The 6,019-nt window shown below is 41.2% G+C and overlaps 1 protein-coding gene across 2 annotated transcripts in view; it reads left to right on the top strand.

The window, feature by feature from the left end:
- Window positions 1-6,019, top strand: part of LOC109480802 (secretin receptor-like) — a 59,882-nt gene that overhangs the window by 35,220 nt on the left and 18,643 nt on the right. The gene's annotated exons all lie outside the window — the stretch shown is intronic.

Raw genomic sequence — 6,019 nt, 5'->3', positions numbered from 1 at the left:
GCTGTGTTTTACACTGTCAACTTTTGGTGTTTTACACTGCAACTTTTGCTGTGTTTTACACTGCAACTTTTGCTGTGTTTTACACTGCAACTTTTGCTGTGTGGAAAACTTACACCCCTCCCCTTTTATAATGGACGGTCCCCCTGTCAGGTCAAAGGTGACAACGATGGCATGCAAACTACGTCGACTGAGTTATCCTTTTCGTGCATAAGTTTTTTAGAGGAAAAGCTTGGCTACGTTGTGACGTTGTGACGTTAGTTTTTTTCTAAAGGTTTTTCTTCATTTTAATGTCCCTAGACGTCAGCTTGTGACTTAAACGGATGCTAAGATACACAAACTTTGCGATAAAATGGTGAATCTTACTTTTCGAATACATGTTCCAACTTGATACCAGACTTTTACTAGTTTGATATCTAGTGAATGTTGGTAACGTTTGCACCGCTACGTGTTGATGTCGACGCATGGTATGATAGAAATGATCAGATGTCTGTCTGAAGGCGTAAATATGTAATTAGCTTAAACTATCGTGGCATGATGTCATAAACGCTTAGAGTAGAGTAGAGTAGATCTTTCGTCTCGGTATTCGCTTGCATGCGTCTTCCACGTTTCCCCGCCTTTGAGTCACGTGACATTTTCTAGCTAGAGAATTCGGACTCGCAAGGTCGCTAATAATTTGATGAGTAATATTGGGCCTATGGGAGTCAAATGTGGCACCACATGGTACTATGAAGCAATAAAGACTTATTTTCAATTATGAAGTGTTGACTCTTGACTCAGTCACAGCACGACACTGTGACTCTCAGGCCGCCGCCATCTTTGTCACCTTTGACCTGACAGGGGACCGTCCATTACAAAAGGGGAGGGGTGTAAGTTTTCCACACAGCAAAAGTTGCAGTATAAAACACAGCAAAAGTTGCAGTGTAAAACACCAAAAGTTGCAGTGTAAAACACCAAAAGTTGCAGTGTAAAACACAGCAAAAGTTGCAGTGTAAAACACAGAAAAAGTTGCAGTGTAAAACACAGCAAAAGTTGCAGTGTAAAACACCCAAAGTTGCAGTGTAAAACACCAAAAGTTGCGGTGTAAAACACCAAAAGTTGCGGTGTAAAATTTTGTACTTGTCGGCCACGGTACAAATGTATAGACGATTCTTGAGGTACTCTGCGCGGATGCTCTGGAACTACTTACAGCCACACATCAGGGCCGCCCACTCTATACGGAGTTTTGAAACATATATTTATTCATTTGTTAATTGTATTGTTAATAGTGTATGACTTGATTTATCACCTCTGCCCCCCCCCCACCGGACTTTTCTGCGACAATTCGTCCGCGACAAAACTCAGTTGGCCTTGTACCTGATTAGATATCCTTCTATCCTATATACGTGTGCAGCTATTTTAAAATTATTCCCTAGAAGAGGCTGTCTAGTTGGTAACGTGAGGGTGTGCAACCTCGGAAAGAACCTCGAAATAAACTGGGTGTGGATGTGCCTGGAGGGATTTCCATGTTGTGGGCTTTAGCACCACGAGGCGGCATTCGGCAACTTCTCTCAGACTCCGCACTTCGGACGATCCAGAGAAAACATCCATACTAGTCTTGACGCTTCTAAGGAGAAATTCGGAATAATCTCACCTTAGTCTTACAATCGTGCAATTTTCTTTTCATTATGGTGGTGAAGACATATTGTTTTTCCTCATGTTTCTTCTTCTCCTCCAACAACAATTCATTATGATTTTTGGCTTACTCTCCCTTAAACCTCTATAATTTGGGACTTTTTGAACGTTTTTAGTATAATATAGTTGGGGAAGACTATGCATGAGTCATCAGGCTGGCATGCACAGCAAGAAACAATAGGCATGCAGCTTTCCTCTATTCTTCTTGCTGATTGGTTGTTGGGATTTAATTGGGTTAACTCCATGGAGATCTGCATAAACCCATACCATATTGAAAGTAGGTACTGCATTGAAGTGTTTGGGTAGGTATGTCAAACTTTCCAGCTCAAGCATTGGGATGTGGGGCATAAACGCCTTTTTATCTTGAAAATTAACAGTTTTCATTATGCAAATAAAAACCCTTATGAATAATGTAGGGATAGCTATCCAACTGTTTATTCTTAGTTATATGCCACTTCATACTATAGTTATATCAACGTAAAACATGGTTTCCCTTCTATTCTTCTTCTTTCCCTGTCATGTCGTAAAATGTGTGGTGAAGCTATGCTGAATTTGCTCGAAAGCAAATGTCGGTCTTTCTAGTTAAAACTGTACATTTCCTGTCAATATTACATACAGTCTGTATAATCCACTATTTCATCGCACCGTGACATTCTTCCTGAAAAATACCAGATTAGCCTTTCTGCCAATAGTACCAGTAGTACTAACATCTGTTTCTTTTTCGTAAAATTCTGTCAGAAATAAAGATGTTTCACTCCTTGTGAAGGTTACCCCAAAAGCTGTGTGCGCTTGGAATGATATAACGATGTCTTGTTAGCTGTCAGACTGAATGACAATACATTTATACAAAACCGCTAACATCAGTAACTTGTATAAGAAAATATCCACATATTTTGATATCTCAGTCTGTCGTGGTATCTGTATCTTGTCCTGCTATACAGTGGATCAAGGTCAAGGGAAAAAATGGGATGCGCAAGTCTAGCCCTGCAGTAAGTTGTATAAAATCTCATTGTGTATAGAATGTACACCTACCGTATGCTTTTGTTGTCACGGCTTGTGGAAAATAACTTGATGAATATATGCATTTATGCAAATTTCAACGCCAAGGTCACCGTTAATAAAACATAGATTCATACAAATGTATGCAAATACCGTACACAATCCTCTACAACTGTTTTGTCTCCTCTAAAAATGTTGTGTCTCAGAAAACTCCACTCTACCCAGTACCCCACCTGCATCTGTTTGTGTCATTACGAGTATATCTTTCCCAGGAAACTCCACTGTATCCGGAACAACATCTACCTACACCTGCTTATGTCCCCATATATTTGTGCGTTGTCAGGAAGCTCCACTGTATCCGGAACTACATCTACCTACACCTGCTCATATCCCCATATCTTAGTCCGTTGTCCGTTGTCAGGAAGCTCCACTGTATCCGGAACTACATCTACCTACACCTACTCATGTCCCTATATCTTTTTCCGTTGTCAGGAAGCTCCACTGTATCCGGAATTACATCTACCTACACCTACTCATGTCCCTATATCTTTTTCCGTTGTCAGGAAACACCACTGTATCCGGAATTACATCTACCTACACCTGCTCATGTCCCCATATCTTAGTCCGCTGTCCGTTGTCAGGAAACTCCACTGTATCCGGAACAACATCTACATGCACCTGCTTATGTCCCCATATCTTTATGCGTTGTCAGGAAGCTCCACTGTATCCTGAACTACTTCTACCTACACCTGCTCATATCCCTATATCTTTTTCCGGTCTCAGGAAACTCCACTGTATCCGGAACTACATCTACCTACACCTGCTCATGTCCCTATATCTTTTTCCGTTGTCAGGAAGCTCCACTGTATCCGGAATTACATCCACCTGCACCTGTTTGTGTCCTTCATCCTCCGAGCGGTGTTTATCTTCATCAAAGACGCCGTGCTGTTCGGGGGGATCGGACAACCGACGTACAGCGACTTTAATGGTGACAGTAAGGTGAATCTAGGTCTTTCTTTGTCCTCTATTAAAACTTATAAAATACCAAATAACACCCAAAATGCTTTAACATTTCTTTTAATTTTGAAAAGTAATTTGAAAAGCATCAAGATGTTGTGGCTAGTCCATATTTTGCAGGCTACTCAGTATCGTAATGTGTTTACACAAAAACACATACTCAATGCTTATACGCAAACACACACACACACACACAAACATATATATAGAGAGAGGGAGAGTGAGAATAGAGAGAGGGAGGGGAGAGAGTAAGTGTACCCCCATTATTACTCCGTTAAGGAGGTCATGACCGGCCTCCGGACGGAGTATTGTGAGCAGTCGTTTTGTCGTGTTCGCAGCTAGATCACAGGGTTCCCTTTATTTAATCGGCATGAAACTGTATACGTCTGTATATGCCCTTGGTAATGCACGTATTTTTATTTTTATATTTTTACTCCGTGAAGGAGGTCAGGACCTCCGGACGGAGTGTTGTGATCGGCTGATTTTTCATGTTCGCAGTCAAAACACTGGGTTCTTTTTGTGTAATCGGCACGCAATTTTATACGCCGTCTGCGGGCATGCCCGTGTTGATGCACGAATGTGTATTTTCGCCGTTGCTGCTTTCGCGGTCAATGTAATACTGCAGACGCACCCGTACAATTACGAGGCGAATTGAAATGGTCAAGAAAAACGCGTTGTTTGGAATAGCAGTGGGGGGTGGAACTTCATGCAGATACGGGGTGGTTTTGATAAGTGGTTCCAGACGTTTTTGCCCATGCTTAAGAGATGCCAAGTTTTTTGGAAGATGTTCGCAGCCAAAACGCATTCTTCCGTACGTCGCATTTCTGTGTAATTTCGCATGTGGTGTGGCATTATGTCCGGGATGATGCACGTCTTTTTATTGTTACCGTAGCTGTTTTGATATTGAAGTAAATGCATATTTTAGAAACATCCCTACTTTTACAATCCTGTGGAATAGGCCGTAGGTTTAGGCAGTTGTCTGGTAGCAGAGGTACTCTAAGCAGATATCCTGGTTATCTGGCCGGCGGTAGTAACACTCGCGGTGCTGGAATTTGGCCTGTTCCAGGCGCGCTTAATTAGGTACAGGCACGGTAAGACGATGGGGCTGTCTTTGTTACTAGACACGACCATGATAGTCCGATCTTTATGTGAATGCAATGATTGTGTGTGTGTAATTAAAATGAACTTCGAACTTGAAGCACAGTATCTTTACACGCCCTGGGAGCAGTAATGGATTTAGGTCTTTGTATGTTTTATGCTTGTGACGCGCCCTCATTGTATTAACCGTTGCCTAATTATAATGTCTGCACAGTAGGTCTGGCGTTGACGCTTGGGATTTTGTTGAAATATATAAAACTTCACGGAGGATTGTCACCTATGGCTTCTTGTTTATATTCGTAGCAGTTTTCGTGGTCAATGTACATTTAGAGGCATATGGGACCGGCCGCAATAAAACGTTATTTTGAATAGCGGGGGGGGGAGGGTTTTCTTCCGGCAGATACGGATTTTGGTTGTTGTTTAAAAACAGCTGTTTCGTAGACTGTAGTGGAAATGGTGAGGCGTTCTCCAATGCGTTCGCAGTAAAGAGTCATTGTTGTCTTCCTTGTATTTCTATGTAATTGGGCATGTGGTGTGTCGTTATGTCCGTGATGATGCACGTTGTTTTCCTTTCAACGTAGCAGTTTTTATATTGAGGTAAGTTCATATTTCAGAAACACCCCTATTTCTGTAATACTGTGGAATAGGCTGTAGCTTAATTATAAGTAGCTGTAGGTTCTGAAAGCAGATATTAGGTGGTTGTTGTGTATAATCGTTTGCGTAGTACCTGTTTGTATTCTGACTTCTTGTGACTGTGATTGTGAATGGTTTGCACCTACTACTATACCTTATCAAATAAATGTAAAAATGTAAATGAAAGAATACTTGTTATAGAATATAGACTTTGTTCATCTGTTTACGCTTGTCGTGTTCTTGATCATATGTATTTGCAAAATATAAAACTTCACGGAGAATTGTCGCCTATGGACACTTGTTGTTCTTTAAGAAACAAATCGTTTTAAGACAGGTCTAAATTTAATTGTATAGGTATCTGAAACTAATTATTCTTGTTTTGATGTTATATGACCAATGACAAGGTCAGGTGTTTACAGTTTTGCAACTCCTTTGCCAGACTAGACTGTATTTTCCACTTGTTCTAGACCAGTGATTTCGTCTACCCATCGGCCAGGTATCTACTAGCGTTTGTGTGTGAGTGTGTATGTGTGTATGTGTGTGTGTGTGTGTGTGTGTGTGTGTGTGTGTGTGTGTGTGTGTGTGTGTGTGTGTGTGTTGT

Source organism: Branchiostoma belcheri, unplaced genomic scaffold (assembly GCF_001625305.1).
Source record: "Branchiostoma belcheri isolate BF01 breed outbred unplaced genomic scaffold, Haploidv18h27 scaffold52, whole genome shotgun sequence".
In the NCBI taxonomy this organism is placed as follows: Eukaryota; Metazoa; Chordata; class Leptocardii; order Amphioxiformes; family Branchiostomatidae; genus Branchiostoma; species Branchiostoma belcheri.
The sequence above is the reverse complement of the archived record's forward strand: the minus strand, read 5'-3'. Positions and strand labels throughout refer to the sequence as shown.